This window comes from Chlorocebus sabaeus, chromosome X (genome assembly GCF_047675955.1).
Source record: "Chlorocebus sabaeus isolate Y175 chromosome X, mChlSab1.0.hap1, whole genome shotgun sequence".
Lineage (NCBI taxonomy): Eukaryota > Metazoa > Chordata > Mammalia > Primates > Cercopithecidae > Chlorocebus > Chlorocebus sabaeus.
In genome coordinates this window covers 122,336,448-122,346,008 of record NC_132933.1, presented here as the reverse complement: position 1 = coordinate 122,346,008, position 9,561 = coordinate 122,336,448, and positions in this window count along the sequence as shown.

The following is a 9,561-nucleotide window of genomic DNA, read 5'->3' as shown; positions in this document are numbered from 1 at the left end:
TCCAAAACTTAAATTAAAATAGTTTCAAACCCAGAGACCTCTGACCTCTGGTGGTAGTTAATTGTAAAAGGTCTTCATGTTCACATACACAGAGTGTTACTCTCATATTAACTAAATAATGTGTCTCATGCATATTTGTGCTGTTTCAAATATTACTTGCTATTGGGATTCATACAATAAAATATCATTGCAAAGCATTTGTGTCAGAAAATTTCAAGTGGCAGAAGCCCAATTCAAACTAAAAACGAAATTTGGGGACACGCATGTCTGAAAAGAATATGGATAAATCTGAGCTTGCATCAATAGATCTAGTGGCACAAACCATGAATATAGGACTCCATCTCTTTAAATAGCTCAGCTTCATTTCCTGCCTTTGAGCTTTATTCTCATGCATACTTTAACACTGTGTAGGTGGCTGCCAGCAGGTACAGGTTTATATAGGCAAATCCCAACAGATAAAAGGGACTGCCTCACTTTCAACAGTCCCAGCAAAGGTTCTGAAACTGTCTCAAATTAGGTAGCCCATGCCCATCAGGGAGGTAATTACTGTGATCCTTGATACGAAATACTTTTATAGGCCAGGCCTAAGATATATACCCACCGCTGCAGCCAAGGGTAGAGTCTAAATCACCCAACGTGAATGGACCAAGAGTGAAAAAGGAAGGGATGTTTTACAATAGGAAAATTGGGGTACTTACTGAGGTCAATAAGGGGAAGGGATGCTGACCAGCAAAAATATGATGGTCATTATAGCTTTGTAGAATACATAATGGTCACTTACAATAACACATTTTCTCGATATGTGTGGCTCTTAAAATGTTTTGATCTTTAAAAGGAAATTCTCACATTTGAAAAGCTTGAGAATCACTAAATCAATTCTTTTTTCTATAGGAGTATATGGACTGATATAGATCAAACACATGGATGAGTAACTGAAGTTTCTGTCTCTCAATTTAGTTGATCAGTATGGTGAGTATGATGCCTGAGATGTCTGCTTTGAAACTTCTTTTGCCTATGAGTCACTAGCTCAGTGAGTTTTCTTGGTCCGTTAGGTAACTTCACAAAGCATTGCCTTCTCTAGGGAGCAGAAAACAGCATGAAAAGAAAATCTCACAAAGCACATTTTCAGCATGAATTTTTGAATTGTTTATTCCTGAATCAACTGAAGTATCCAGGTTAGGTGCTTACAGAATGTGTTTATGAATTTCCTTAGTGCTAATTTGGAATTAGTTATGCATTCTACATATAAAGGCATTTACACTTACTTCCATAAGATAAGATAACACAAAGTAATTTTATGAGGTTAATTATGATGGTGCACTCTGAATGAGCACAATTGTTAGAATCATTACGTACTCATGATGGCAAGAGCCCCCCTTCCCCTCCTATACTTTTCTAGCTACTTGGAAGTTCATTTTTCCATGGAAGGAAAATCTGTAGTGTCATAAGAGATCACTTCACAATTACTTTATGCATAAGGTTTTTTAGCTAAAAAATAAGTACTTGCATGAGAAATCCTATTTTCATCACTCATTCTTTCAGCCATGTTGAGTTTTGTGGTTTAAATCTCATATAATGCCACATAAATGACAGACTCCTATCTATTCACAAAATCATACTGTCTTTCAATTTCACCATAATGCTTAGACCTCCAAATCTTCTTCCTTCACAAATTGCAACTAAGTAGTTTAATCTTAATAATTTAGTTTTTCATTAAAGAAGATTCTGGTACTTTTTTTATTTTTTTAAATTTTTTTTTGAGACGGAGTTTCACTCTTGTTGCCCAGGTTGGAGTGCAATGGCGTGATCTCAGCTCACCGCAACCTCCATCTCCTGGGTTCAAGTGATTCTCCTGCCTCAGCCTCCCGAGTAGCTGGGATTACAGACATGCACCACCAGGCCCGGCTAATTTTGTATTTTTAATAGAGACGGGGTTTCTCCATGCTGGTCAGGCTGGTCGCAAACTCCCAACCTCAGCTGATCCACCCACCTTGGCCTCCCAAAGTGCTGGGACTACAGGCGTGAGCCACCATGCCCGGCCTCTGATACATTTTAACTAAAAAATGTTGATTGTACAAAACAATAATTCGAATGATATTTGCAAACAAATAGCCCAAATTTATTTACTTTTTTCTTCTCCCTTTCCTCCTTGTCTTTTAACAATTCTTCTTTTTAAATTTATTATTTTTAATTGACAAATAGAAATTGTATAAATTTATAATATACAACATGGTTCCATATATATATAAATAAACATACATTGTGGAATGATTAAATCAAGTTAATTAACATATTACTTCACATACTTACTGATATGGTTAGGTTTCATGTCCCCACCCAAATCTCATGTCGAATTTTAATTCCCGTAATCCCCGCATGTCGAGGGAGTTACCTGGTGGGAGTTGATTGAATCATGAGAGTGGTTTCCTCCATGTTCTCTTGATAGTCAGTGAGTTCTCATGAGATCTCATGGTTTTATAAGGGGCTCTTCCCCTCTTGCTTCTCTCTTCTCTCTCCTGCCACCTTGTGAAGAAGGTGCCTGCCTCCCCTTCCACCATGATCCTAAGTTTCCTGAGGCCTCCCCAGCCATGCGGAACTGTGAGTCAATTAAACTTCTTTCCTTCATAAATTACCCAGTCTCAGGTAGTATCTTTACAGCAATGTGAGAACAGATTAATACACTTACCTTTTTTATGGTGAGAATGTTAACGTTTACTCTCTTAGTGATTTTCAAATATACTACACATTATTATTAACTATAGTCACCATGATGTACAATAGAGCTCTTGAACTTAGTTCTCCTATCTAACTGAAATTTTGTACCTTTGACCAATATCTCCCCACTTCTCCTGCCCCCAGCTGCTGGTAACCACTATTCTACTCTCTGCTTCTATGAGTTAGACAACCTTATTAAATAAATCTTTCTTGATTTATTTAATATGTTATATATATTTACATTTCTATGACTTTTATTTGAAAGTCTAAAATCACATTTTTGCAGCAACATGAATGCAATTGGAGGCCATTATCTTAAGTGAAGTAACTCAGAAACGAAAAGTCAAAAACTTCATGTTCTTACTGATAAGTAGAAGCTAAATAATGTGTGCGCATGGACACTGAGTGTGGAATGATAAACATTGGAGACTTGGGAGGGTGGGAGGGTGAGAGGTGGGTAAGGGATGAGAAATTACTTAATATGTACAATTTACATTTTCCAGGTGATAGTTACACTAAAAGCCCAGATGTCACCATTACACAACATATCCATGAAACAAAACTGCACTTGTACCCCCTAAATTTATACAAATAAAAAATAAATAAAATGATATATTTTGTCACCCAGTTAAGGCAACCCAGAAAACTTACTTGTCACCTTGTTTCTCACATTATGTTTCTTTTCTTTTCTTTTCTTTTCTTTTCTTTTCAGATAGAATCTCCTTCTATTGCCCAGGCTGGAGTGCAGTGGCACAATCTCAGTTCACTGCAATCTCCACCTCCTGGGTTCAAGTGATTCTCCTGCCTCAGCCTCTCGAGTAGCTGGGATGACAGGTGTGCACCCCCACACCCGGCTAGTTTTTTGTTTTTTGTTTTGTATATTTAGTAGAGACGGGGTTTCACTATATTGGCCAGGCTGGTCTCGAACTCCTGACCTTGTGATCCGCCCGCCTTGGCCTCCCAAAGTGCTGGGATTACAGGCATGAGCCACTGCGCCTGGCCTTTCTCACATTATTTTTAAATGCGTCATTCCTAGCATTGTCTGGACATATTCATTTATATTCCTATCTGTCATTCTAATCCCTGCATGTGTTTTAGTCTTAACTCTACATTTAAAATGCATTTGGTGCTCACCCACTGGTCCTTTCTCTAGTCATCCATTAGTTGACTGAAGTTCATCCCCTTGTACTTTTCTCAAGAAGAGCTCATGATAACAATATCCCTTTGCAGTCTTGCATATTCAACCCTGAGTCCAGCAAGCCTATGGATGCCATTTTTCCAACAGCATATGTTCTTTTTTCTGTCTGTGTCACATTTTGGTAATTTCGCAATATTTCGAACGTTGTCATTATTAATATATCTGTTATGGTGATCTGTGATCAGTGATCTTTGATGTTACAACAACAATTGTTTTAGAGTGCTACAAACTATGACCACATAAGATGTGTGTGTTCTGACTGCTCCACCAACTGGCCACGCCCCCATCTCTCTCCCTCTCTTTGGGCCTCCCTATTCCCTGAGAGTCAACAATATTGAAATTAGGCCAATTGATAAACCTACAATGGCTTCTAAGTGTTCAAGTGAAAGGAAGAGCTGCCCATCTCTCACTTTAAATCAAAAGCTAGAAATGATTAAATTTAGTGAGAAACGTATCTCAAAAGCTGAGACAGAGTGAAAGCTAGGCCTCGTGCCAAATAGTTAACCAAGTTGTGAATGTAAAGAAAAAGTTCTTGAATGAAATTAAAAGTGTTACTCCAGTGAACACACGAATGACAAGATTGTGAAACGGCCTTATTTCTGATATGGAGAAAGTCTGACTAGTTTGCATAGATCAAACCAATGCCAACACGCCCTTAAGCCAGCGGTCCGCAACCCCTTTTTGGCATCAGGGACCAGTTTCACAGAAGACAATTTTTCCATGAACCAGGGTTGGGCGGAGGATGGTTTCGCGATGAAACTGTTCCACTTCAGATCATCAAGCATTAGTTAGATTCTCATAAGGAGCGTGCAACCTAGATCCCTTGCATGTGCAGTTCACAATAGGGTTTTGGGCTCCTGTGAGAATCTAATGCCGCCGCTGATCTGACAGGAGGTAAAGCTCAGGTTGACAGTAGTCGCTCCCCTGTCACTCACCTCCTGCTGTGTGGCTTGGTTCTTAACAGGCCACAGCCTAGTACTGGCCTGGGGGTTGGGGACCCCTGCCTTAAGCCAGAGCCTAATACAGATCAAGGCCCTAACTTCAATTATTTGAAGTCTGAGAGAGGTGAGGAAGTTGCAGAAGAAAAGTTGGAAGCTATCAGAGGTAGGTTCATGAGGTTTAAAGAAAGAAGCCATCTCCTTAACATAAAAGTGCAGGGTAAAGCAGCAAGTGCTGATGGCAAAGCTGCAAGAAGTTATCTAGAAGATCCAGCTAAGACATGTGGTAAAGGTGGCTACACTTAACAACAGATTTTCAATATAGATGAAACAGCGTTCTATTGGAAGAAGATGCCATCTAGGACTTTCACAGCTGGAAAGAAGTCAATGTCTGGCTTAAAAGCTTCAAAAGACAGGTTGCCTCTCTTGTTTGGGGCTAATACAGCTGGTGATTTTAAGTTGAAGCCAATGATTATTTACCATTCTAAAATCCTAGTGTCCTTAGGAATTATGCTAAATCTACTCTGCCTATGTTCTACAAGTGGAACAACAAAGCATGGATGATAACATATGTGTTTAAAGCATAGTATACTGAATTTTTAAGCCCACTGTCAAGAGCTACTGCTCAGAAAAAAGAAAAACAACCAAATGATTTCTTTCAAAAATATTAACTGCTCATTGACAGTGCATTTGGTCACCTAAAACCTCTGATGGAGATGTACAGGGAGATTAATGTTGTTTTCATGCCTGCCAACACAACATTCATTCTGCAAACCATGCATAAAGGAGCAATTTTGACTTTTAACTCTTATTATTTGAAAAATACAGTTTGTAAAACTATAGCTACCATAGATGATAATTTCTCTAATGGATCTGTACAAAGTAAATTGAAAGCCTTCTAGAATGGATTCACCATTTCTAGATGCCATTAAGAACATATGTGACTCATGAAAGGAGGTCAAAATAGCCACATTAAGAAGAGTTCAGAAGAAAATGATTTTAATCCTCATGAATGACTTTGAGGCATTCAAGACTTCAGTGGAGGAAGTCACTATAGATGTGGTGGAAATAGCAACATAACTAGAATTAGAAGTGAAGCCTGAAGATGTGACTGAATTGCTGCAATCCCATGATAAAACTTGAATGGATACATTGCTTAGTGTGGATGAGTAAAGAAAATGGTTTCTTGAGATGGAATCTACTCCTGGTGAAGATTCCGTGACCACTGTTGAAATGACAACAAACGATTTAGAATACTCTATAAAATTAGTTGATAAAACAGTAGCAGGTTTTGAGAGGATTAACTGAAAATTTTAAAGAAGTTCTACTATGGATACAATTCTATCAAACAGCATCACATGCTACATAAAAATCTTTCCTGAGAGGAAGAGTCAATTGATGCAGCCAACTTCATTGTTATCTTATTTTAAGAAATTGCCACAGGTGCCCTAACCTTCAACAACCACCATCCTGATTGCTCAGCAGCCATCCACATCAAGACAAGACCCTCTCCCAGCAAAAAGATTATGACTCTCTGAAGGCTCAGATGATTGTTAGTATTTTTAAGCAATAAAGTATTTTTAAATTAGGGTATGCGTATTATTTTTTAAGACATAATGCTATCGCACACTTAATAGACTACAGTATAGTGTAAACATAACTTTTATATACACTAGGAAACCACAAAGTTTGTGAGACTTGCTTTATTGTGATATTCACTTTATTACTGTGGTCTGAAACCAAACCTGCAATCTCTCTGAAGTATGTCTGTATATTCTACTGCCTTTACATTTGAAGGACAGCTTGGCTAGGTATAACATCTTTAGCTCATTCTTTTGTTCCTTGAGTAATTTGTGAGACACTCTCCAGTGTCTTTTGGCCTGCACTGATACTATGAAGAAATCCGAGGTAGCCTGACTGACTTGAACTTTTTGCCTGGTTGTCCAGTGTACTGTTTCTTTGGCTTTAAGTTTCAGTAAATTTACTAGGACATGCTTTAATGTAGACCATTCTACGTCACTCTTTTCCTACTACACAATGATGTAAAGATTGTCTTTGGTTTCAGGAAAGTATTTTGAATTACATATTTAAATATTTGTCCCATTCCATATTTTGTTTTTCTCCTCTGAGATGTTCTTTGTCTGTCTGTATAACTATTTTTTTCTCGCTAATCTCTTTTAACTATTTTGATACTTCTGTATCATTAGGTTTGTTATTTTTACTTCTATCTTCTATTTCCCTACTTCTTGTTGGCTATAATGTATATAACAATGTCTATGATCTCTTGCTTTCCTTCCAATTCCGTCTTTATTTCTATGATTCTGCCATTTTTTTCCTAATATTCCTTTTTTTTTTTTTTTGAGACGGAGTCTCACTCTGTCATTCAGCCTGGAGTGCAGTGGCGCGATCTCAGCTCACTGCAACCTCCGCCTCCCGGGTTCAAGCGCTTGTCCTGCCTCAGCCTCCTGAGTTGCTGGGACTACAGGCGCATGCCACCATACCCAGCTAATTTTTGTATTTTTAGTAGAGACAGGGTTTCACCATGTGAAACCACCAGGATGGTCTCTGTCTCTTGACCTCGTGATCCATCTGCCTCAGCCTCCCAAAGTGCTGGGATTACAGGCGTGAGCCACCACGCCCGACCTTTTTCCTAATATTCTATCATGTTCTGTCAGCTCACTTCTTTATCTTCCTGATGTCTGCCCATTTTTTCCCTGAATTCTTATATTCTGTATTTGTAACTTTTCTTCAGAGAGGCAATTGCTTTCATTATTTAAAAAAAATTGTCACCATCGTAGGTCACCATATGTGGTCACCAAACATTTGGCCATCATCAGAAGTTGGATTCCCTCTGAAGAAAACAAAGGTGTGAGGGCAAGTTGTAATTTTGGAGATAACCCCAAGAAACATTGGGGTGAGTTTGATAAATTGAGACCAGGAAGGGATGGCAGTCAATGCAGAGTGCATGAATGAGCCAATCACTGCTATAACAAGTGGATCCCAAACCTTCTGAGTTCCTCTAGGAGACTTTGTGAAACAGGGATTATAAAACTTTAATACGTATACAAATCATCTGGGGATTTTTAGAAAACACAGGTTCTCATTCAGCAGGTCTGAGATAAGGTCTGAGATTCTGCATTTCTCATAAGACCATCCCAGACAATGCTGAGTAACAGGGATGCAGAATTCATCTCAGCACTGTCCCTCCCTCACATTTCCCAGGGTGAAGCAATTCCTGTCTGTAATTGGTTGAGCAATGTTCCTGGGGCTGTAAGCTCTCTGGCACTTTCAGCTTGCTCTGCATGTCAGAAAATCAGTCAGAGAAAGCTGTCATGAAGTCAAAGAGGCATGCAGCAAAAAGTCGTCAGCCTGTCTAGGAACTCTGAGTGCAAAGGGGATGACGCATCTGCTACTCACACTTTTCATCAGTTCTGAGGCAACATTTTTCTGGAGAATGTTCTTTATGTGTCAGTAAGTTTCACTCCTCTATCATACTTTTTTTTTTTTTTTTTTTTTTTTTTTTTGAGACAGAGTCTCGCTCTTGTTCCCCAGGCTGGAGTGCAGTGGTGCAATCTCGGCTCACTGCAACCTCCACCTCCCGGCTTCAAGCAATTCTCCTGCCTCAGCCTCCTGAGCAGCTGGGACTACAGGCGCCCGCCACCACACTCAGCTAATTTTTGTGTTCTTAGTAGAGACGGGGTCTCACCATGTTGACCAGGCTGGTCTTGAACTCCTGACTTCAGGTGATCCGGCCGCCCCAGCCTCCCAAAGTACTGAGATTACAGGCGTGAGCCACTGCGCCCAGCCACAATTTTTTTTTTTTATAGTATCTTTGTTCCTGTTTTTTCTATTACTCATAATTAAATAGATTATATTCTCCTGAGGTCAGCTATTTCTAGTACATTCCTATGGCACAGAAGTAAGGCTGGATAATGGGCAAGGGCAACATCACAAATCAAAGGCTAAATCTCTGCTACTACCATAAGGACAAATTACTTCCTACAACTATGATTCATTCACCTTTGTGATCCGTTGTGCAGCCCCAGCTCCTTTACTTCTCTGACCCATGGGGTGTGGTGGCTCATGCCTGTAATTCTAGCACATTGGGAGGCCAAGGCAGGCGGATCACCTGAGGTCAGGAGTTCGAGACCAGCCTGGCTAATACGGTGAAACCCCGTTTCTACTAAAAACACAAAAAATTAGCCGGGCATGGTGACGCACACTTGTAATCTCAGCTACTCAGGAGACTGAGGTGGGAGAATCGCTTGAACCCAGGAGGGAGAGGTTGCAGTGAGCCGAGATCATGCCATTGCACTCCAGCTTGGGCAACAAGAGCGAAATCCCGTTAAAAAAAAAAAAGGGATCATACAGTTATGGAGGCTGAGAAGTCCCACAATCTGCCATCTGCAACCTGGAGACCCAAAAAGCTAGCGGTTAGCTCCAGTCCAAGTCTAAAGGCCTGAGACCCAGGAGTACCTAAGCAAACCTACGCCAAGTGCTTATGCATGAACTATTTATAACTATTTTGAACTAAGAATAATTTGCAGCCCAGCAGTGGTTTAGGAATGCCTTTAAGTGGTTTTCCACCCTGGGTGGGCCAGGTGTTCCTTGCCCTCATTCTGGTAAACCCACAATCTTCAGCATGGGCGTTATGGCCATCATGAACATGTCACAGTGCTGCAGAGATTTTGTTTGTGGCCAGTTTTGGGG